At 52.2% G+C, this 24,864-nt stretch overlaps 1 protein-coding gene across 8 annotated transcripts in view; it reads right to left on the bottom strand.

Moving 5' to 3' along the window:
* Positions 1-24,864, bottom strand: part of LOC137846117 (uncharacterized) — a 153,127-nt gene that overhangs the window by 115,065 nt on the left and 13,198 nt on the right. For 2 of the 8 annotated variants that reach the window (XR_011090385.1, XR_011090386.1), the window contains exons 1-3: positions 9,250-10,595; positions 8,347-8,778; positions 6,705-6,747 (exon numbers count right to left, since the gene is read on the bottom strand). The gene's annotated coding sequence lies outside the window, so the exon portion shown is untranslated. Of the gene's footprint in view, positions 1-2,651; positions 5,941-6,024; positions 6,060-6,704; positions 6,748-8,346; positions 8,779-9,249; positions 10,596-24,864 lie in introns of those variants that run through there. The other 6 variants (XR_011090390.1, XR_011090389.1, XR_011090388.1 and 3 more) reach the window with 6 other exon arrangements.

The raw sequence follows: 24,864 nt of genomic DNA, 5'->3' as shown, positions 1-24,864 counted from the left end.
ATTCCCCCTCATCCTGTCACCAGGCACGTGGGAGAATAGACCAATCCCCACCTCTACATCCTCCTTTAAGTTATCTAGAGAGAGCAATGAGGTCATGCCTGAGCCTCCTTTTCTCCAGGCTGAACTCTCTCGAGCACCTCCGTGTCCTTCTTGTAGCGAGGGGCCCAAAACTGAATAGAGTACTCGAGGTGTGGCCTCACCAGAGCCGAGTACAGGGGGACAATCACCTCCCTAGCCCTGCTGGCCACACTGCTTCTTATACAAGCCAGGATGCTGTTGGCCTTCTTGGCCACCTGAGCACACTGCTGGCTCATATTCGGACGACTATCCTCCCAGGTCCTTCTCTACCAGGCAGCTTTCTAACCACTCATCTCCCAGCCTGTAGCTCTGCTTGGGGTTGTTGTGTGCCAAGTGCAGGACCCGTCGCTTTGTTGAACTTTATACAGTTGCCCTCAGCCCAGCACTCCAGCCTATCCAGATCCTCCTGCAGAGCCTTCCTACCCTTGAGCAGATAACTTTGTGTCATCTGCAAACTTGCTGAGGGTGCACTCAATCCCCTCATCCAGATCATAGATAAAGATATTAAAGAGGACTGGCCCCAGTACTGAGCCCTGGGGAACGCCACTAGTGACTGGCCTTCAACTGGATTTGACTCCATTCACCACGACTCTTTGGGCCCGGCTATCCAGCCAGTTTTAACCCAAGGAAGCGTGTGCCAGTCCAAGCCATGAGCAGCCAGTTTCTTGAGGAGAATGTTGTGGGGAATAGCTGTGGGAGACGGTGTCAAATGCCTTACTGAAGTCAAGGTAGACCACATCCACAGCCTTTCCCTCATCCACCAAGCGTGTCGCTTTGTCATAGAAGGAGATCAGGTTCGTCAAGCAGGACCTTCCTTTCATAAACCCATGCTGACTGGGCCTGATCGCCTGGTTGCACTGTAAGTGCCGTGTGATGACACTCAAGATAATCTGCTCCATGAACTTCCCTGGCACTGAGGTCGAACTAACAGGCCTATAGTTCACTGGGCCTACCCTCCAGCCCTTCTTGTAGATGGGCGTCATGTTTGCTAGCCGCCAGTCAACTGGGACCTACTCTGATAGCCAGGACTATTGATAAATGATGGTAAGAGGCTTGGCCAACTCCTCCGCCGGTTCTCTCAGTACCCTCGGGTGGATCCCATCAGGCCCCATCGATTTGTGCACATCCAAGTGCCGTACCGGGTCACAAACCATTTCTTCGTGGATAGAGAGGGCCAAACCTGCTCCCCATCCCCTTCCACCAGCTCAGGGTACTGGGTATCCAGAGAACAACCGGTATTGCCGCTAAAGACTGAGGCGAAGAAGGCATTAAGCACCTCCACCTTTTCCTCATCTCTTATAACTAAGTTTCCCCCCGCATCCAGTAAAGGCTGGAGATTCTCCTTAGTCCTCCTTTTTGTGTTGATGTATTTATAAAAACCTTTTTTGTTATCTTTAACGGCAGTAGCCAGATTGAGCTCCAGATGAGCTTTGGCCTTTCTAATTTTGTCCCTGCACAGCCTTGCAACATCCTTATAGTCCTCCCTAGTGGCCTGCCCTCTTTTCCAAAGATTATAAACCCTTTTTTTTCTCCTAAGCTCAAGCCACAATTCTCTGTTGAGCCAGGCTTGTCTTCTTCCCCACCGGCTCGTCTTTGGGCACGTGGGGACAGACCGTTCCTGCACCATTAAGATTTCCTTCTTGAAGAGTGCCCAGCCTTCCTGGACTCCTGTGCCCTTCAGAACCACCTCCCAAGGGACTCTACCAACCAGTGTCCTGAGCAGCACAAAGTCAGCCCTCCGGAAGTCCAATACAGCATTTTTACTGGTCCCCTTCCTGGCCTCACCAAGAATAGCGAACTCCACCATTTCGTGGTCACTCTGCCCAAGACAGCTGCCGACAATCACATCCTCCACCAGTCCTTCTCTGTTTGTGAAGAGAAGGTCTAGCGGGGTGCCACCCATGGTAGGCTCACTAACCAGCTGTGTCAGGAAGTTATCTTCCACACTCTCCAGAAACCTCCTAGACTGCTTTCTCTGGGCTGTGTTGTGCTTCCAGGATATGTCAGGGAAGTTGAAGTCCCCCACGAGAACAAGCGCCGACGATTTCGCAACTTCTGTCAGCTGCCTGTAGAACTCCTCATGCGTCTCTTCATCCTGGTTCTGCGGTCTATAACAGACCCCAAAGAGACTTCAAAGTGCTCTGTCACAGTACTCAATAGGGAGGGCTCAGAAGCTCACTACAACCTGCACTATGCCTTCTCCAGAAACCCACAAGGCGTAGGAAAAGTTGTAGTTCTTTCTTGTTAGCTGGTGGGCACACAGTTGTTACCTCACTGACCTCACCCACTGGGGTATAGCAACATCCACCTTGCCATTTTACACCTAAGTTTTACATTTCCTGTGCAGGTCCCTTGACCTTACTCTGGCCAATGGCAAAACCAGCCTTCAGAAGAACTTGGACAATTCTCATCCATTTCTCTGCTCCACCAAGAGGCACATCAGTTACATCAGGCGGCTGATTTTTATGCTCCTAGGCTGCTCCTAGGCTCCTACATATTCATTATTACTTCGAGAAAAGGCAGGGTTATTATAATTAGATCCCGGAATCCGAATCCTCCAGCTGGCGCATGCGTATCAGTCTCCAGTGGTCCCTCTGGGAGTCTCTCGTGCTGAAGGCTCGTAGTCTCCCTCCCAGGCTTTTTTTTTTGTCCTTCTCCTTCGTCCAACTTGGCCGGATGTCAGAGACTTGTGCAGCGTCCCGTGCAAACTTTGTCTTTGAGTCATCCTTCAGCTTTCCCCTTCTCCTTAATCTCTTGGCCAGATACCAGAGACTTGCATAGTGTCCCATGCAATAGTCATCATAGGTAGCAGTTATTCTGAAATCCCGTTCTTCTCTTACCCCATATTGACACGAATTGATGGAATATTCCTTTGCAAGATACAAGAACTATATGCATTAACCACTCTGTTTTTCTTAGACTTGTGGTTATACAAGGGTATGTAAGACAGAAGGTCACATTTCATCATATCATGTGGCCCTAGGATTGTTCCGTATTGACATGAATCAGATGAACGCATTTCACAGTATCATGGGTAGGAACAATGCATTCAAGTGCGATTTATTACAGCAACAGGTACACAGGTTCTTTGGATTGCCAGCGATAGTTACTGTCTGCAAAAGCAAGCTAGCAGGCATGAAATACAAGGGTGACACAGGTGCTCAGCCTGGAAATTAACGCGTTAAAAGGCACAAAGACTCTATAGAGATTACAAAGTTTCCGCGGAGACACACAGTATAACCAAGTGTTCAAATCTCACCCAAAGGCCTCCCAATGGGGGCAAAGGGTGGAAGAGAAGCTCAGCCCATCAACTGATCCCAGGAGTCAGGAGGTCCTCAGGAAGGTGTATTTCCTCGGGGTGGTATCTCCCCTTATAGTGGTGTCTTCCCCAACATCCCCTCTCTCTTAGGCCAATTTATATTATTTTCTATCTTTTAGGTGGAGCTTGAGTGACTCTAGTCAAGCATATCTTAGTTATGATTGGTGAAACGTTCTCCCGTTTTAGTTAAAGTAAAAGGCGCCGAGAAATTCAGAGTGCATGCTGAGTGAGGGGTGGTTGCACATTGGAGGCAGGTAGCTTTTGGGATGGAGGTGTGTTTTGGTATTATAATGATATTACAATGAGGAAAAGTACACTAGGGTACAGCATTTGTCAAAACAGGACTGGTCCTTGGCTCAGGGTCGCAAAAAGTGTGGCTTATCAGTCTCAGTGTGCACAAGAACAATCGAGTCCCCACCTGGTCACAGAGCCTAGCTGCAGTGTCTCCACTCCACTCTATGCTCTGTGCTGTTCCTTAGAGCTAGCACACCAGGTTCCCCCAGTGTGATAGCATCTAAGGTTGGAAGCCTAGGGAACGCTTAGGTAATGCAGCTATGCCCAACCCTGAAAGCCTCTTCAATGTTTTACGTTTTCTTTAAAACATGAATGTTGGTTTTATTTTCCTAGTTACTTTAGGCAATTGCACCACATTAGCTGAAGGCTGCTAACTGGTAGTGTACTCCAGGGATCCAAATCACAGAATCACAGAATCACAGAATTTCTAGGTTGGAAGAGACCTCAAAATCATCGAGTCCAACCTCTGACCTAACACTAACAAGTCCTCCACTAAACCATATCACTAAGCTCTACATCCAAACGTCTTTTAAAGACCTCCAGGGATGGTGACTCCACCACTTCCCTGGGCAGCCCTTTCCAATTCCTAACAACCCTTTCGGTAAATAAGTTCTTCCTAAATTCTTCCTAATTACGTCGAATTCCACTCAACATCTTCATTACTCTCAGGATGCTGGTCAGAGGTTACCCTCAGAAAGTTTGCAGCTGGCACCACAATACGATTCGCTCAACAGGGAGCTTTGGAGGCTGTATGGGAATGAGGGAGTAGCTCCGTCCACCCAACTCTTTATAATCCCTTTGAGGAAGTGTCTCCTGGAGGCTTGTGCTGTGAAACATGCATGCACGGGCCTGAAGGAAGCTGTGAGACAAGTGCTTTGATGAAGGCATGGGAGGTGAGGGACTGTGCTTGCAGGATGGAGCGTGAAACCCACATCCCCTCCAGCTCTGCCTCTAAGCAGGTCTTGCTAAGTTTTCACCCCATTTTCTTTTCCCCCCTTCCCTCCATGCAGCCTTGCAACCTCATGTCTGCCAGCTGAGCAGCTCCTCTCCTGCCTGCACCCATCTTGTCGCAGAGTCCCCCACTGCACACCAAGGCCCCAGATGTCAGCACTGGGAGCTGCAGAGAAGGGACACCTTGGCTCCTTCTTGGTATTGGTGTGGGATGGCTAAAACCCCTTTGTGCAAGGCTGGGCATGGGCTGTGGATGTGGGGGCCAGCCATGCTGAGACCCCATCCTCACCTGCCCCACATCTGGATGCCCCCATACACAATGTCCCTGCTCAGGGCTGTCTCCTGGGGATGGCGTGCTGAGAGACAGAAGATCCAGCACAGGGATGGGTGGGCATGGGATGCAGAGTGCCAGGCATGGCCACCCCCTGGTCGTCTGCATGGCCTCAGCCATCCTGGGATCTCAGGCAGTTTTCCATGACACATCTGCCAGGGCAATGGCAGTGGGTAGGGGAACTCTTGGGTGGCAGGGCACAGAGAACAGGAGCTCCCTTGCAAGACACATGGCCCCAAACAGCAGTCAAAGAGGAGCTCTCCCAGCTCTGCTCTCTGGCTTCCCTCTCAAATACAGAGCAGCAACATCAGCTTGTGCATTCTGAACCAATCCTTTATAATTCGCTTCCCCCAGGACCAATACCCACCAAGTGCCTCCACACAGGGCACCGTAATTACCTGGGGATGTGCCCATTGTGGCCAGCACCTTGGGCACAGGGAGGTGCTGGAGTGATGCAGGAGCTGCAGAGCATGGCTTCCTGGGGGTGCAGCCGTGACTCTTTCCCCTCGTGTTCTCCTGGTATGCAGAGGTGGATCCTGCATTGAAGATGTGATTCTGTGGGGAGGGGTGAAGCCACGTGGGTGTTGGGATTGAAGGCAGCTGGAAGGGTGCACGATCCAGTGGCAATCCTTGATGTGAGCAGAGAGCAGGCGCTGAGCCAAGGGAAGCAGAGCAGTGGCAGCACATCCCTTGGGCATGCTGCCCCAGCTGTCTTCAGCCCAACAGCAGCGGGAGTCTGGCAAATGTGTGGCGGTCATGTTCTGAGCATGTGGAGCAGGCTGGGGACAGCACGGAGCCCATGGGGACATCAGAGCACCATGGGGACAGGGACGTCTCCAGGCTGCATGGCCTCATTGGCACCGTGGCTGCATCTCTCCAGGAGGAGGGTGATTAATGGGGGCAGACAGCAGCAGGAGCAGGCTGAGGGCAGAGCGCAGGATCCAGACCTCCAGGGGCATGGCTGACCCTGGGAGAGAGGAGGAACACAGTGTGGCCAAGGCAAGCCTTGGAGGACGGCTGTACTGGGAAAGGCTGATGAGCAATGTCTCACCTCTGGAAGGGAGCTGGGCCTTGTGTGAAGGGCTGCTGCCTGTGGGAGACATGAACATGCTGTGAGTCCCTCGAACTCTTAGTTATGGGAAATCCCAGATGCTGAGCAGACCCTGATCTCTTGTATTGCTTCCTGGAGCAAATGGCCAAAGTGAACAACCGAGCTTGTGTAAATTGATTTTCATAGGTTCATAAAGTTTAGAGGGAAAACTTGGAACAGTAGTGACACAGCCCGGGATCCATCGACATCCCAAGCCCATGTGTTTTATGCATGGGCCCTGCATCACCCCAAGTCTGCAGCAGAGGTGTTCTGACCTGTGTCCATCCCTAACCATTTTTGGTTGGTTTGTTTTTCCAGGGAGATGTCCCTGGATCCCTGAGCACTCCAATATCACTCCTTTTGCAATATGGCTTCAGCCACAGTTTTAGTGCCAGAAATATTGTCCCCTTGCTCACATGTATGTTAAGGCTCAGCTAATGACAATTAATCTACTTGCCCTGCCACAGGTTCATCAATGTACAGGGCAGACCTTGGAGCATGCCTGGCTCAACCCAGCATCCATCCACATCCCCAGCCCTTCTTCTCTGTGCCTGGGCCCTGCACAGCCCCACGTCTGCAGCAGAGGTGTTGCTGCAGGGACAGGGATACCTGGAGGTCCTGGGGGTGCAGGAGGGAATCACTCAGCTGGCAATGACGGCCATGCTGTGGAGGTGGTCACACTGCCTGGCAGGAGAAAGGGACAGGATGAGAGCCTGCAGCACAACCAGCTGGGGTCCAGACTGAGCACCACCTGTAGCATGTGTCCTGCAACAGCCCTGCGCACGTCTGTGTGGGGCAGGGGACACACAGCCCCATGGGCACATCCCCCCACCGACAGCCAGCACCATCCCCAGGGGAGGCGTAGAAGTGCCCGCAGTTGCTGTGCCAACCTGGGCCCCAACAGATCCAGTGACTAAGTGCTGTTGTGAAGGATAAAAAACGGCATGGCAGAGGTGTGCCAGTTCATTTAACACCACCACTCTCATCTGTCTGTGATTCTGGGGGCTAGAAGATCACACAATCACAGAATGGCCAACGTTGGAAGGGACCTCTGAAAGTTATGTAGTCCAGCCTTCTGCTGATCAGGATCAGCAAGGACAGGCTGGACAGAATGGCATCCAGCTGGATTTGGAATATCTGCAGAGGAGACTCCACAGCGTCTCTGGGCAGCCTGTTCTAGTGCTCTGTCACCCTCCCAGTAAAGAAATGCCCCTCATATTCAGATGGAACTTTCTGTGCTTCAGTTTGAGCCCATTGTCTCTTGCCCTTTCCCTGGGCACAACCGAAAAGAGACCAGCTCCATCCTCTCAACACCCTCCCCTCAGATATTTATAGACATGGATGAGGTCTCCCCTCAGTCTCCTCTTTTCCAGGATAAACAGGCTCAGTTCTCTTGGCTCCAGACCTCTGACCATCTTTGCAGCCCTCGTCTGGACTCTCTCCAGTAGTTCTATGCCCCTCCTGAACAGGGAATCCCAGAACTGGGCACAAAATGCTTTGTGTTCCATGCAGGGAAACAATTCCTTCCCAGGAGCTCTCGCCCAGAGAACAAATTCCCTCTCCCTTGCCATCACCACCCCACACACACCTCTCTTCAGTCACCCATCCCCACGCTCAACCTCATGAAGGGAGCAGCAGATGTCCTGGGTGGTCACGCCAGCAGCTGCACCTTGGGGCATAGAGGGTTTTGTTTAGAGGGAGTGAGAGCTGGGACACCCACACACTTGTGCCCTTGTCCCTGCTGCTGGGTCCTTGCCATGTCCTCACTTCTGTGTCCTTGCCATGCAGGCACCTTGTCACCCCTACGTCTCAGTCCAGCACCCCTGTGGTCTTCTCCCTTGGTTCAATACCATGTCCCTTTCAGCTGGTTTGATGTTCCACGCATAGGTCTCCAAATACCTAAGAACTCCAGTATCTCTCTGTTCTCACCCAAGAGCTCCAGACCCATTTTAAGAGCCAGAAATATAGACTTTTTCACACATATGTAAGTGCCCAGCTTATGACAATCCCCACTTTTCTCCTGCCATAGGCTTATCAATGCACAGGGCCAATGTTGAAGCATGCCCCATGCTCTATATCTGCAGCAGAGGTGGTGCAGCAGGGACACGGGACCCCTTGAGAACAACTCTCTCTCTCTAGGGGCTGCCTTGGAGGAGAGGGAACACTCCCATGGGGGAACCACCCCAGAGCCTGCTGCAGCACACAGCTCCAGCCTCAGCACAGCCATGTGGTGGCAAGTGCCTCAGTCCCTTCTCACCCCTCCAGCCTAGGGCCATGACTCACCAGGGACATCCAGGATTTGGCCAGCACTGAGGGCAGAGCTCCTCCTCTGTTTCATCTCATTCCACTCCTGGTACCCACAGGTATATATTCCTGCGCTTCTTGACGTGATGTTCAGGACCAGGGAGTAGCTCAGCTGCCCTTGATGGGCTTTCAGACTGTACACCTCCTTCCCATCCTTGCAGATGATGATTCGTATTACGGGTGACACCACAGGGAGAATACACTGGAGCACAACTGTGGTACCTGGCTGAGCAGAAGTTGAGTTCATTTGGAGAGCAGGAGCCAGGAGATCCCCTGGAGGAGACACAGCAGTGAAGGGCTGCCATAGGGCAGAGCTCACAGTGGTTGGGTTTCCAAGTGCCCTGGGTCTGGGAGGGAAGGACTCACGAGTACCTGGGAAGCTGCAGATGTCCTGGGAGGTCATGCTGCCACCTGTACCAAGGGGCAGAGAGGGATTTGCTGAGAGGAGCAGTGTCCTGGCTCATCCTGATGCTCCTGCCAAAATCCTCACTGCTATGCAGCCACCATTACACATGCATGTTCTTATGCTATATCACTTCAACATCCCCTCAAACAATGCCAATCCCAATCCCTTTTTTTGTGCTTTTCTTGTTCCAGGTAAGTCCCATAGGTCTGTAAAGAATTCAGCAGTCCTAGAGCCTCAGAGCAACACTGCAGAAATTTTATGGTGCTGGAGAAGTGTGCCCCTTGCTCAGTTCTGTATCATACCTGGAGGAAGCCATCCCCATCCTGCTTTCCCCAAACAAACTCTTCCCCACAGTGCTGCACGCCTGCCCCACACACGCTGTCCCCATCCTCCCCTCTGCCCACCACGGGCCTGTCCTGCCCCCAGCAGCAGCCCTCCAGCCCTCAGCCCCCACGCCCAACAATGCCCCAACTCACAGAGCACCAGCAGCAGGACGGCAGAGCCAGAAGGAGACAGCCTTGCCCATGGTGCCTGCCCCAGCATCTTTTGGTGCACTGCTTTTGGGGAGCAGCGTCTCCTTCAGGTGTCTGCTTTGCTGTAAGCTGGGGACAGTGGGGCAGAGGCTTGCAGTGCAGCTGGGAGCTGTCCTCTGGGCATTCTGTGGCCGCCTGAGCCTTGTCCACATTAAACATCTCTGTCATTAGCAGGGCCCTGCCTCAGCCCCTGTTACTTCCGCTGCTTTTGTTGAGCCCCCACTGTTATTTCTGTCCTCTTGCACACCACAACTCTTGCTGTTTTTACATGTATCGCAAGGGCAGTATTCTTCCTACAAAGGCCTCCTTCATCTTTTCCTATTGACATATTTGGCTCATAGCTTTGCAGCTCTCCATCAGGCTAGCAAACATCTGCAGCCTGTCCAAAATCCATTTCTTTCCCTTCCACACCCACGTGGGCACAGCACTGCTGCACACCCTGCCGATGTTCACGCCCTGTACTCTTAATGCTTGTGCAAGACTGTGCAGCCTGAGCCCCTCTGCCTGCCAGGAGCTCCATGGGGAGACCTGGTGCTGCAGCCTGTGTCCCATGTAAGAAGGGAAGTCACTTCAACACCCTGTCTTGGGGGTGTCTGGCAAGAAGGCACTGGCTCCTTTCCCGAAATCTCTGCCTTTGCTGCCTTTTCTGAGTGTACCTGGAAGCATGCTTCATGCTGTTGAAAAAAAAGAAAAAAAAAAAAAAAACAAAGTACTTTGTGCTGTACAATTATAACAGGGAGCTTTTTTGTAGGGGATGTCATTTCTGTGCCACTGGATGGTCATGAGCCAGGTAGTGTTGAGTAATAACATTTTGCCTCTCTCCTTTTTGGCCTATTTTTTTTTTTGTTTTCTTTGTTTGTTTTTTCCCCTCTTTTCCTTCCCTGATGGTTTTATTTTGCTGGGCTGCTGAACTCCACCACAAAAGCTCTCTCACTTCCCCTTATCAATAGAGGAAGGTAAGAAAGTGTGTTGGAAAGAACAGAACAGTCTCAGAGATCAAGAGAAGGATAATTGAATTAAAGGGGAAAAGGAGAGGGGAAAAACAAGCAATGTCCATGCAGAAGAATGGAGAGAGAAAAAGAAATCATCCTCTACTTCCAATCAACGAGCTATGTTGGACCATGTGTGGGGAAGCAAGGCCTCTATACGTGTAGCAGTTGTTTGGGTGGACAGACATATTTATAATGAGAGACTCCCCTCTCCTTCCCCTTTCCCACGTTTTAATGCTGAGTGTGACATTCTGTGCTATGGAAAACCCCTTTGGTGGCTTTAGGGCAGCTGCCCTGGTGATGTCCCCTCCCCACCTCTTGCCCACCCCCAGACGTACTGGGCCGCTGCAGGGATAGTTATCTCCATCCCAGCCAGACCCAGCACCCCTTAATATAATCTAGTCTCTCTGTCAAAGAAGCCTCCCTCCCCTCCCCTCCCCTCCCCTCCCCTCCCCTCCCCTCCGTCCCCTCCCCTCCCCTCCCCTCCCCTCCCCTCCCCTCCCCTCCCCTCCCCTCCCCTCCCCTCCCCTCCCCTCCCCTCCCCTCCCCTCCCCTCCCCTCCCCTCCCCTCCCCTCCCCTCCCCTCCCCTCCCCTCCCCTCCCCTCCCCTCAGTAGTCTCTTTCCAGGGCCACCAACCAGACAGCTTTGCCCACACATTGCCAGTTGGGCTCATTTCAGCCTGCAGTTCAGACAATGGTTGGCATCCCCCTGTCCCTCCAGAAATACAGGGGGGTTCTGCCCCCGATAAACTGATGGCAGTAGGGTCCTCTGTGTATCACTGCCTATCACAGCCTCATACTCCCATGGTTCTCATGTGCAAGGCCTTTTTCTCCACACTGCCCAGTCAATGCCATTGACCATTTTCTCCACCTGGCTGGTGGCAGGGCCCTTCCAGTCCTGCTCAGAGTGGCCATTACTTCATCCTAGCAAATGCAAACAGGAAAGTGGCCTGGCAATTTCTTCTGTCAGCTCCCTCAGCATCCAGGGGTGCATTCCATTGTGAGAGTATTGCCATGGGGATGGACAAGCCCCATGGTTGGTGATAGCATCAGACTCTTAATGATGGGGCCACAAGGAATGTGAAGTTAGAAGAAACAAAGAAGGGTGATTCAGAAGACTCCTTGCTGTCTCAAACTACTTGTTCTCCAACCATTTAGAGATGGAAGTTGCTAAGTATTTACAGTTGCAAACTACAATAGGAGATAGGAGCAAACTGCAATAGGAGAGGGGGCAATTGTCAAAAAAAATGGAGCACTGGAATTTCCACACCAACATGTGAAAGAACTTCTTCACAGTGAGGGTGACAGAGAATTGGAATATGCTACCCAGGGAGCTTGTGGACTCTCCTTCTCTGGAGATATTCAAGGCCCATCTGGATGGCTAACTGGGCAACCTGCTGTAGGCAAACTGCTTTGGCAGGGGGGATTAGACCCGATGATCTCTTGAGATCCCTTTCGACCCCTAAAATTTGTGCTTCTGTGATTCAGAATCAACCAACCCCTACCTGTTGGTGACGAGAAGATCTAGCAGCACTCCTCTCCCAGCTGGCACGTTCACCATTTCCATCAGGAAGTTATCATCAATGCACTGGAGGAACCAGTACTGGAGGAACTACCTGGACTGTGGGTGACTGGCTGAGTAGGCCTGTCAGCAAATGTCAGGGTAGTTGAAATCCTCCATGATAACCAGGGCCTGTGATCAAGAGGCTGCTCTCAGATGCCTGTAGAAGGCCTCGTCAGCTTCCTCATCCTGGTCTAGTGGTCTGTAACAGACACGCACAACAGCATCCCCCATGCCAGCCTGCCCCTTAATTCTCACCCACAGACTCTCAACTCGCTCCTCATCTACCCCTGGACAGTACTCAATACAATGGAGTTGCTCTCTCATGAGAAGAGCAGTTCCGCCACCTCACCTTGCTGGCCTGTCTTCCTGAGCAGGACATAGCCATCCATGACCACATTCCAGCCATGTGAGCTGTCCCACCATGTCTCTGTAACTGCCACCAGATCTCAGTCTTCTGACCAGAGTTTTCCAACTCCTCCTTCTTATTCCACGTGCTGAATGCATTTGTTTCCAGGCACTTCAGGGAAGGAGCTGAGCAAGCTGATTTCACCCCATGAGGGGTGGGAGGCCTCCTGGTCTTCATCTCTGCGGGGGCACTGTCCCACCAGTACAAGCCCTGCTACAACCCCATCCCCCTGCGGATATAGCTTGAAGCTCTCCAAATGAGCCCTGCTAATTGCTGTCCCAGAACCCTCTGGACTCTGGGAGATAAACCTTTCCCAAGTATTCCTCTCAGGCCTGCTGTCTTATAACACCAGCCATTACCAAACAACCCAAAGCTGGGCCTGTAGCACCAGTCACGGAGCCAAGCATTTATGGACCAGATCCTTCTATTCTATACAATGTCACCACCCCAGAATGGATGGAGGGAAGAGAAAGGGACTTGTACTACAGACTCTTTCACCAACCGTCCCAAGGCCTTGGAAGCTTTATCCATTCCCTCAGACTACAGGACACAGCTTCCTCCACAGCTGTCTGCAATATCGTCAGTAGATAGTAGTATGTGAAGCACAGCAGGCTGATGAGTGTCCTGGTGATATCTCTGATCCAGGCTCTGATAGACCACAGACTTCCCTGGGAATGAAGGGAATGCTCCGTGTCCTCATGGCCAGTCCTCAGTCAGTTTGGGTGCTCTCCTTTCAGTGCTCCTTGGACCCTGTCTGTGCCAGGTGAGACACGACCCTTCATCAGGGCTGTGGGGTCAGTGGGACGTGGACAGTGCAGAAGCTGGAGCTGTGTACTTCATCATACAGGGCATGGCTCAGGTGTGATTCCCCCTCGGGAGTGTTCCCCCTACTCCACAGGAGACCCTGGATGGAGAACTGCCTCAAGAGTTCCTCTGTGTAGTGAGTTTGCGTGGCAAGGTTTTGGGAGCAGGGGGCCATAGGGGTGGTTTCTGTGAGAAAGATCTAGAAGCTGCCCCATATTTGGGAAGGGCCCCATTGTTTTCCAGAGCTGAGCCAATAAGTGGTGTTGTTTTGCGCCTGTGTGAGAGCATATTTAAGACAGGGAAAAAAAAAACGCTGCGCCACACAGCAGTTGGGAGAGTGAAGGGAGTGAGGAATAGCCCTGCAGGTGCCAAGGTCAGTGTAGAAGGAGGGGGAGAGGTGCTCCAGGTGCCGGAGCAGAAGTCCCCTGCAGCCTGTGGTGAGGACCATGGTGAAGCAGGATGTCCCCCTGCAGCCCATGGAGTACCACGGTGGAGCAGGGTTCCACGCTGCAGCCCATGGAGGAGACCACGGTGGAGCAGGTGGCCCTTCTCTGACGGAGGCTGCCATCTATGGAAGGCCCCTGCCCGAGCAGATTCCGGGCCGGACCTGTAGCCCGTGGAGAGGAGCCCACGCAGGAGCAGGGGGTCTGGCAGGAGCTGCTGCCCATGGGGTAGCCAGGTTGGAGCAGTTTTCTCCTGAGGGATGGACCCCGTGGTACGGACCCATATCTGGAGCAGCTCTGGAAGAGCTGCTGCCTGTGGGAAGCTCTCGCCGGATCAGTTCATCAAGGACTGCATCCTGTGGGTGGGACCCCACAGCACAGGGGACAAGAGTGACCGAGAAGGAGCGGCAGAGAAGAAGTGCTGTAGACTGACCATAACCTCCTTTCCCCCGTTCCCCTGCGCCACTCGGGGGGAGGAGGTGGAAGAGGGTGGATGGGGGGGGAAGGTGCTTTTGGTTTCATTCCTTTGTTTCTCACTTCTCTAGCTTGTTAGTAATGAGCAATAAATCTTACTGTCTTCTTATGCTGAGTCTGTTTTGCCTGTTACAATAATTATTGAGTGATTTTCTTGTCCTTATCTCAACCCTTGAACCCTTTTTACATATTTTCTCTCCATTCCTCTTTGAAGACGGGGAGTGAGAGGGCGGCTGTGGTGGAGCTCGGCTGCACACTCAAGCGGAACCAGAACAACGTGGGAGAATAGACCAATCCCCACCTCGCTACAGCCTCCTTTAAGGTACAAATAAGGTCACCACTGAGCCTCCTTTTCTCCAGGCTGAACAAGCCCAGCTCCCTGAGCCGCTCCTCATAAGACTTGTTCTCCAGGCCCCTCACCAGCTTCGATGCTCTTCTCTAGACTCTCTCGAGCACCTCTATGTCCTTCTGGCAGTGAGGGGCCCAAAACTGAACACAGTACTCAAGGTCTGGCTTCGCCAGAGACAATTACAGGGGGCAATCACTTCCTTAGCCCTGCTGGCCACACTGTTTCTGATACAAGCCAGGATGCCATTGGCCTTCTTGGCCACCTGAGCACACTGCTGGCTCATATTCAGCCAACTATCAACCATCACTCCCAGGTCCTTCTCTGCCAGGCAGCTTTCCTACCACTCATCTCCCAGCCTGTAGCTCTGCTTGGGGTTATTGCGCCCCAGGTGGAGGACCCGGCACTTGGCCTTGTTGAACTTCATGCAGTTGACCTCAGCCCATCAGCCCAGCCTATCCAGATCCTCCTGCAGAGCTTTCCTACCCTTGAGCAGATCGACACATGCACCTAACTTGGTGTCATCTGTGAACTTACTGAGGGTGCACTCAATCCCCTCATCCAGATCATCGATAAAGATATTAAAGAGGACTGGCCCCAGTACTGAGCCCTGGGGGTCGCCACTAGTGACCGGCCTCCAACTGGATTTGAATCCATTCACCACAACTCTTTGGGCCCGGCTATCCAGCCAGTTTTTAACCCAACGAAGCGTGCGCCAGTCCAAGCCATGAGCAGCCAGTTTCTTGAGGAGAATATTGTGGGGAACAGTGTCAAAAGCCTTACTGAAGTCAAGGTAGACCACATCCAAAGACTTTCCCTCATCCACCAAGCGCGTCACTTTGTCATAGAAAGAGATCAGGTTCACCACGCAGGCCCTGCCTTTCATAGACCCATGTTGACTGGGCCTGATTGCCTGGTTGCACTGTAAGTGCTGTAAATTCTTGTAGATGGGCATCACGTTTGCTGGACGCCACTCAACTGGGGCCTTCTCTGATAGCCAGGACTGCTGATAAATGATGGAAAGTGGCCTGGCCAGATCCTCCACCAGTTCTCTCAGTACCCTCGAGTAGATCCCATCTGGCTCCACGGACTTGCGTACATCCAAGTGCTTTAGCAGGTGGCCAACCATTTCCTCGTGGATTATGAGGGCCACGTTGTGCTCCCCATTCCCTTCCACCAGCTCATGGTACTGGGTATCCAGAGAACAACTGCTCTTGCCACTGAAGACTGAGTTAAAGAAGGTATTAAGCACCTCTTCCTTTTCCACTTCTCTTGTGACTAAGTTTTTCCCCTAAGGATGGGGAGTTTCTCCCTAAGGATGGAGATTCTCCTTAGTCCTTCTTTTTCTGTTGATGTATTTATGAAGTAATTTTTTGTTATCTTTAATGGCAGTAGGCAGTTTAAGCTCCAGATGAGCTTTGGCCTTTCTAATTTTGTCCCTGCAGAACCTCGCAACATCCTTTCAGTCCTCCTGAGTGGTCTGCCCTCTTTTCCTTCCAAGATTAATATATAATTTATAATTAACGATATATAATTTATTATAAAATAATTAATATAATATAATTAATGCAATATAATTAATTATATAATATTATAACATTTAATATATAATTGCAATGTTATATTATACTATATATTAATATAAAATAAAATAAAATAAAATAAAATAAAATAAAATAATATATAGATATAGATATAAATAATGGTACATTGTATAAAACTGTATTATTAATTAATTAATTAACTAATAAAAATTATAATTCCCCGGTTATAATCCCACTTTTTTCTCCTATACTCAAGCCATAACTCTCTGTTCATCCAGGCCGGTCTTCTTCTGCACTGTCTCGTCTCTGGGAATTGTTGGACAGACCACTCCTGAGCCAGTAAGATTTCCCTCTTGAAGAGTGCCCAGCCTTCCTGGACTCCTCTGCCCTTCAGAACCACTTCCCAAGGGACTCTGCCAACCAGTGTCCTGAACAGCTCAAAATCAGCCCTCCAGAAATCCAAGACTGCAGTTTTACTGATCCCTTCCTGACTTCGCCAAGAACAGGGAACTCTACCATTTTGTGGTCACTCTGCCCAATACAGCTCCTGATCACCTCAACTCCCACCAGCCCTTCTCTGTTTGAGAACAGAAGGTCCAGCAGGGCACCTCCCCAGGTAGGCTCACTAACCAGCTGTGTCAGGAAGCTATCTTCCACACCCTCCAGAAACCTCCTACAGTGATGAGGGAGTTGTGTGTATGGCGGGGCTCTCCCCTTCTTCTCAGCACAGACACATTGTAGAAATAGGGGTTTTGTGGAAGTGTTGCTGAGGACTTTCAGCACCTTTTCTCTCTGCTCTCTCTATGCCTCTCCATGGTGCTGGTAGTGCTCAGGACTCTTCTGCTGACCCCAGCCATTTCTGTAAGTGCCAGTCCCTTCTTCACCCTTCTCCTCTAGGCACTGTGTGAAGTGCTGATGCCTTTGCCATGGCAAGCACAGGCCATGGGGGCAACGGTGGTGAGGGGTGGGGAAGCCCTGCCTGCTGCATGTGGCTGGACACTAACTCAGGTTCTCCCTCCAGATGCCAACATGGATGAGATGGGCAGAGTGAAGGTAAGTTCAGCCCAAGCCCAGCCTTGCAGGCTGAGCGTGCATGTGATGGCTGCAAGAGGGCAGGCTTTTGGAGAGCAAATGGAAGCCAGAAGTGCATCCGATGGCAGGAGCCTGGGAGCTTTGCGTGGCTGTGCTCTGGCAGAATCCCCCTCCTTCCATGCTCCCAGCATTTCCCCATGGTGGGCACTGTGAGAGCAAGGCCACTCCTTGTTCTCCCTTGTGTTTTGCAGCACTCTCAATTCAAAAGCTCTCAACACCCACTGCATGCTAAAAGCTGAGCAAGGGAGAGGCGATGCTGCTGGTTCTCTGAGAGAGGCAGAGAGCACTGGGGAACACCGTGCTGATCTGTGAGCTGTGAATAAAGCCATCCCAAACAGGAAGGATCTGGTGTAATTCTTCTCGGCAAGGTCTGTCTGCAAAGCTCTTTACATCCCTTCAGATCGACACTACCACCCCTTTGTGCCTCAGTGTCTGTCTGTCTGTTCCGTTCTATTCCATGTGTGGCTGCATGAGACGGTGGTGCCATCAGGAACACAAAGTCAGAGACGTTTATTTGTCATTAAAGCAAAACCACATCTGCAGTGCACACACTGATTGACACACACATGCGAGGACATCCCTGCAGTGATATCTGTCCATGTAGGTCCAAATGGGCATCTCCGTGGGTGGGTAGAATAACACCCCCATGACATTATAATGCAATTTAGGTTTACATGTCATCCACTGAGCACAGCGAGAGGTTTTCTTTTGTTGAGAAAAAATCAATACACTCACAGTAAGATTTGGTATAGCTCATATATTTTGGAAGTATTAATGTATTGTAGATGGAGGTATCGTCTTGGCTAGACACTCACAACCCTTCCCTGTGATAACAAACCCCAAAGAAGACCAAAGTGCAACCCCCAGCCCCACGTTATGGCTTCAGGAGCCCTCTGCAGGAAAGCAAAGGCAGCTGTGGGCAAGGCTCCTGTGCACTTGCCCTGTGGCAATGCTATCGGATCTGGGTGCAGGTCACCGTGGCATATGTCGTGGTGTTTCTCATGTGCTGCATGGGACGAGGCTTTAGGGAGAAAAGAAACCCTGTTACTTCAGCAGCTGACTGTGAGTCTTGCAAAATGTGCGGGCACCAGGCTGCAGGAGTGCAGAAAGGAGCTGTGCACAGCTGTGCCATGACTCACCCTGTCCCGTCGAACGTGGGCGATGGTGGAGTCTGTGGGAAAAAACACTTGATGAGTCCTTGCTGCCTGTTGGTGGAGAGCTGAAACTCACACTGACCTTGGGCAGCAGCTGCCTGTGGTCAGCTCTCAACACCTGACCACATTTCCCCTCCTATCACCCTGCTCTGGGATGAGCATTAAGCAGCAGTGGAGCAGAGATGCTGAGGTTTTGGTGTATTTCCAGCTTTCTGTGGCATCTCCTCTCTTTGCACAGCCAGCACACCTTGTGAGCTGCTTTGTGCAAGCGTGGGTAAACAAGGTCATGCTGCAACTTGAGCGAGGTGCAAATAGGGTGGGGATATATTTATAGCCTGTCACCCAATCACAACATCCTCCCTTGCCTGCTCTCTGTGGTATCAAAGAAAATTATAAAATGTTTTCCCCTGAAAAACAAGGAAAGAGAGCCAGATCTTTTATCGCTGCCGTGTCTTTTCAACCACAAGAAAACAGAAATCGCTTTGTAGGAAAACTGAAGAAATGACAAAAGCAGAGGCTGAAGCAGGGGAATTGAAGCCTGGGGCTGCAGCAGCTGTGGAAGGACCCCCCCAGGCAAATGGGCTTTGTCCCTATGAGCACTGGGATACTGCCATGTCCCTTGTGCAGCCAGCAGCCCACACGCAATGTTCATGCAAGGAAGAAGCAGAATGTGAGGTGCTGGAGAGAAACCTGTCCCTTGATGAACGAGCAGGGATTTTGTATGTCCCAGTGGGAAATGAAGTTGTAGGATTCCATGGGGACTTACAGAGGATTCTCATGTGGAGAGGAGCATGTGGCTTCCCCCAGGGGAGGAGGTAGTACTCACACTGGATGTCACCATAGTTGGTGTCTTCGGTCTGTGGTCTGTCAACGTGCTGCTGCCTGCAGAGGAATGGAATGGCTCTAGGGTGTACGTTTGTGGTGAGGTTGCCACATGAGAAACGCACTTGGGTCGAGCTTTCCTACTTCATGTGGTGAACTGGAGTGCAGCAAATAACAAGCTCCATTCTCCCTGCCTCCAGCACAGGGAATGCAGCCACACACAAACAGAGAACGCTGCCCCTGGCCAAAGAACACCCCAGGGCCCCGTCATGCCCCAACTCCCTCCCCCATACCACACAGCCAGCAACACTTGGTGCTCACCTTGAGCATCTCCCTCTGCAGGCACCTGCAAGAAAAACAGGGGCTGAGGTGCACAGGCCAAGGTGCTGCCCAGCCCTGGCTCCCACCTCGGGGCTGGGGGATGAAGGCTGAAGCTCCCCAGCTCCCTCAGCAGCCTCCCCAGCTGGGCTTCCCACAGCCATAACCCCCAGGCACCGTCTGCCCCAGCCGTACATCCACCGGTTCCCCCCTCCGACTTTCCCACTGCACCAGCCCCGCAGCTGGACCACCAACGCCTCAGCCTTTCCCCCCTTTTTTCCCCACTCCTCACCTTTCCTGATGGCAAACCAGCTGCCTGCAGCCAGGAGGACGAGGCCGACGGCCGCCACTGCCAGCACCGTGCCTGTGGGGAGGGTGTGCAGGATCCGGGCATGTGGAGCTGGGGGACAGAGGGTGTGAAGGCAGCGGGGTGTGATGAGGAGAGGCAGGGAGCAGGACATGCCCATGTAACCGGAACACCCTCATGCTCGTCCTCACCTGTGGAGCTGTGGATATCAGTGGTGGTCTCACCAGCACCTGCACCTTGAGGCAAAAGGGGTTTTTCTTAGTGGGGCCAAGACCTGGCACACCTCCACACCCAAGTCCTTTTTCTTCCTCTTTGTTCTTGCTGAGCAGGCACCTTTCTGTGTCTCAAACCAGCACCACTGTGCTCTCCCTTCTGGAACCATCCCACACTGTTGCTGATGTACAGGCTATAGCCTGCCTCATGACAATCACAGCACTTCCCCTGCCATAGGCTCATCAACGTACAGGACAGATCTTGGAACATCCCAGGCTCAAACCAGGGTCGATCAACATCCCTAGCTCTTGCTCTCTCTGCATGGGCACTGCACAGCCCCATGCCTCAGCCGAGGTGGTGCTGCAGGGATGGGGACAGCCCTTGAGAGCAGCTTTCTCTCTGTAGGGGCTGCCTCTGAGGAGAGGGAACACTCCCGAGGGGGAACCACCCCAGAGCCATGCCCTGCCTGCTGCAGCACACAGCACCAGCCCCAGCAGTTTTCTGAAACCTTCTACCCTCACCGCCATGGGGCCGTGTCTCACCTGCCACAGACAAGGTCTGGGGAGCACTGAGAGCAGAGTTCCTCACCCAGTTTTCCTTGTTCTTTTGCTGGTACCCACACTTGTACGTCCCAGCACTTCTGGAGGTGATGTTCAGGTCCATAGTGTAGATGACCTTGCCCTGCTGGGCTTTCAGGCTGAACTCCTCCAGCCCATTCTTGCAGAAGACAACTCGCGTAGCAGGAAACTGCTCATCAATGGTACATCGAAGCAACACTATTTCCCCCTCCTGGGCACTGGAAGCGTTGAGGTACAGGACTGGAGCCTGGCTGTTACCTGGAGAGAAGGCACAGGGATTCCCCAGGCAAGCAGTAGTGATGGCCAGGTGGCAAAACCAACTGCATGCCAAGGCTGGAAAAATCTGCTCTCCTGGGGCTTCCCAGGGGGAACTGAGAGGGAATAAACCCCTTTCTCTTCCCATCACTTTCCCCAGGACATGATCATTTTCGTGACCCACCTCCATGCTCCCGAAATCCTGGAGAGCTGCAGATGTCCTGGGTGGTCACTCCAGTACCTGCAGCATGGGGCAGAGAGAGCTTTGCTTAGAGAGGTCATAGCCTCCTGTTTTCCCCCAAACAAAGTCTGCTCCACAGTGATGCACACCTGCCCCACACACTGCCCCTATCATCTCCTGTGCCCACCACTGGCCTGTCCTGCCCCCAGCAGCAGCCCTCCAGACCTCAGCCCCCACACCCAGCAATGCCCCAACTCACAGAGTGCCAGCAGCAGGACGGCAGGACCAGAAGGAGACAGCCTTGCCCATGGTGCCTGCCCCAGCATCTTTTGGTGCGCTGCTTTTGGGGAGCAGCGTCTGCTTCAAGTGTCTGCTTTGCTGTGAGCTGGGGATGGTGGGACAGAGGCTTGCAGTGCAGCAGGGAGCTGCCCTGTGGGCTTGCAGTGGCCGCCTGAGCCTTGCCCACAGCCAAAGGCTCTCATCAAAGAGTAACCTGTCTCAGCCCCTGCTACATCCGCTGCTTCTTTTGAGCCCCCACTGTTATTTCTGTCCTCTCACACACCGCAACTCTTGCTGTTTTTATCTGTATCTCAAGGGCAGTATTCTTCCTACATGGCCTCCTGTCCCTTTTCCCTTTGCCAGATTTGTCTCGTAGTTTTGCAGCTCTCCATTAAGCTAGGAAGCATGTACAGCTTCTCCCAAATACATTTCTGTCCCTTCCACTGCTGCATCCCCTGCCGATGTTCAGCCCCTGTACTCTTGTTGCTTGTGCAATGCTGTGCAGCCTGAGCCCCTCTGCCAGCCAGTGGTACTATTATCACCACTATTGTTATTATTATTGTTGTAATAAATGGCTCAGTCTTCAAAATAGGACTATAATCAGAGTTTACAACTTATTAAAGGAATAGAGGTAAGCAAAGAGCGCTGGGTGCGCCGGCAGTCTCTGCTCCACCAAGACACACACCAGTTACATCAAGCAGATGATTTTTATGCTCTAGGCTAATACATATTCATTACTACTTCTGAAAAAACAGGGTTATTATAATTAGTTTCCAGAATCCAAACCCTCCCACTGGAGCATGCGTATCAGTCTCCGGAGGTCAATCTGGGGGTCTGTCATGCTGAAGGCTCCTAGTCTTCCTCCCTCTTGTCCTTCTCCTTTGTCCAACTTGGCCGGATGTCAGAGACTTGTGCAGCATCCCCTGCAAGCTTTGTCTTTTAGTTGTCCTTCAGCTTTCCCCTTCTCCTTAATCTCCTGGGCAGGTATCAGAGACGTGCATAGTGTCCCATGCAACAGCCATAATAGTTAGCAGTTATTCTACACCCCCTCCCCCCCCCCCCCCCCCCCCACCCGGCGTATTAGAGACTTCAAGGAAAAGCCTAAAAGCTTTCCCTTCTAGCTCTCTATTGACACGAATTGCTGGACCGGTCCTTTGCAATATAAAAGAACTCTATACATTAACCACTCTGTTTTTCTTAGACTTGTGGTTATTTAAGTGTATGTAAGACAGAAGGTCACATTCATCATACCATGCGGCCCTAGCATTGTTCCATATTGACACGAATCACATGAACATCTCTGCGGGGGCACTGACCCACTGCGACAAGCCCTGCTACAAGCCCATTTTTCTGCGGATATAGCTTGAAGCTCTCAAAAAGTGCCCTGCTAACTGCTGTCCCAGAACACTCTGGACCCTGTGAGATAAACCTTTCCCAAGTATTTCTCTCAGGCCTGCTGTCTTATAACACCAGCCATTACCAAATAACCCAAAGCTGGGCCTGTAGCACAGGTCAGGGAGCCAAGCATTTATGGACCAGATCCTTCTATTCCATCCAATGTCACCACCCCAGAATAGATGGAGGGAAGAGAACGGGACTTGTGCTCCAGACTCTTTCACCAACCGTCCCAAGGCATTGAAGTCTTTCTTCATTCCCCTCAGACTACAGGACACAGCTTCCTCCACAGCTGTCTGCAATATCGTCAGTAGATAGTAGTATGTGAGGCACAGCAGGCTGATGAGTGTCCTGGTGATATCTCTGATCCAGGCTCTGATAGACCACAGACTTCCCTGGGAATGAAGGGAATGCTCCGTGTCCTCATGGCCAGTCCTCAGTCAGTTTGGGTGTTCTCACAGAATCACAGAATCACAGAATTTCTAGGTTGGAAGAGACCTCGAGATCATCGAGTCCAACCTCTAACCTAACACTAACAGTCCCCACTAAACCATATCCCTAAGCTCTACATCTAAATGTCTTTTGAAGACTTCCTGGGATGGTGACTCCACCACCTCCCTGGGCAGCCTGTTCCAGTGCCTAACAACCCTTTCAGTAAAGAAGTTCTTCCTAACATCTAACCTAAAACTCTCCTGGCGCAACTTAAGCCCATTCCCCCTCGTCCTGTCACCAGGCACGTGGGAGAACAGGCCAATCCCCACCTCACTACAGCCTCCTTTAAGGTATCTGTAGAGAGCGATAAGGTCACCCCTGAGCCTCCTCTTCAGCAGGCTGAACAAGCCCAGCTCCTTCAGCCGCTCATCGTAGGACTTGTTCTCCAGGCCACTCACCAGCTTCATCGCCCTTCTCTGGACCCGCTCAAGCACCTCGATGTCCTTGTAGCAAGGGGCCCAAAACTGAACACAGTACCCGAGGTGGGCTTCACCAGAGCTGAGTACAGGGGGACGATCACCTCCCTAGCCCTGCTGGTCACACTGTTTCTGATACAAGCCAGGATGCCGTTGGCCTTCTTGGCCACCTGAGCACACTGCTGGCTCATATTCAGCCGACTGTCCACCATCACTCCCAGGTCCTTCTCTGCCTGGCAGCTCTCCAACCACTCATCTCCCAGCCTGTAGCTCTGCTTGGGGTTATTGCGCCCCAGGTGGAGGACCCGGCACTTGGCCTTGTTGAACTTCATGCAGTTGACCTCAGCCCATTGGTCCAGCCTATCCAGATCCTCCTGCAGAGCTTTCCTACCCTCGAGCAGATCGACACATGCGCATAGCTTGGTGTCAACTGCGAACTTACTGAGGGTGCACTCAATGCCCTCGTCCAGATCATTGATGAAGATATTAAAGAGGACCAGCCCTAGCACCGAGCCCTGGGGGACGCCACTAGTGACTGGCCTCCAACTGGACTTGACTCCATTCACCACAGCTCTTTGGGCCCGGCTATCCAGCCAGTTTCTAACCCAACGTAGCGTGCACCAGTCCAAGCCAAGAGCAGCCAGTGAAGCCCAGAGCAGCCAGTAAAAAGAGCCACCTCCTTTCAGTGCTCTTTGGACCCTGTCTGTGCCAGGTGAGACACGACCCTTCATCAGGGCTGTGGGGGCAGTGGGATGTGGACAGTGCAGAAGCTGGAGCTGTGTGCTTCATCATACAGGGCATGGCTCAGGTGTGATTCCCCCTCAGGAGTGTTCCCCCAACTCCACAGGAGACCCTGGATGGAAAACTGCCTCAGGAGTTCCCCTGTAGCTGCAGTAGCACCTCTGCTGAGACATGGGGCTCTGCAGTGCCCATGTAAAAAAATCAAGAGTTGGGGATATCAGTAGGCCCTGGCCTGTGCCACTACTGCTCCAAGCTCTCCCTCACACTTTTACTAACCTCTGTCTTACATGAGCTCAGTTGTTAATGCTCACCATGTACACATGGAAGCAAGACATGAGCTCAGGGTCTGCTCAGCAGCTGGGATTGTCCCAGCACAGAGCTCCAGAAAATAACAGCATGGTCATGTCTCCCACAGGCAGCAGCCTCTCACACAAGGCCCAGCTCCCTTCCAGAGGTGAGACATTGCTCATCAGCCCTTCCCAGCACAGCCGTCCTCCAAGGCTTGCCTTGGCCACACTGTGTTCCTCCTCTCTCCCATGTTCAGCCATGCCCCTGGAGGTCTGGATCCTGCGCTCTGCCCTTAGCCTGCTCCTGCTGCTGTCTGCCCCCATCATCACCCTCCTCCTGGAGAGATGCAGACACAGTGCCCACAAGGCCAGGCAGCCTGGAGGCGTCCCTGTCGCCATGGTGCTCTGATGTCCCCCTGGGCTCCATGCTGTCCCCAGCCTGCTCCCCCATGCTCAGA

The sequence above is a fragment of the Anas acuta genome, chromosome 30 (genome assembly GCF_963932015.1).
Source record: "Anas acuta chromosome 30, bAnaAcu1.1, whole genome shotgun sequence".
In the NCBI taxonomy this organism is placed as follows: Eukaryota; Metazoa; Chordata; class Aves; order Anseriformes; family Anatidae; genus Anas; species Anas acuta.
The sequence above is the reverse complement of the archived record's forward strand: the minus strand, read 5'-3'. Positions and strand labels throughout refer to the sequence as shown.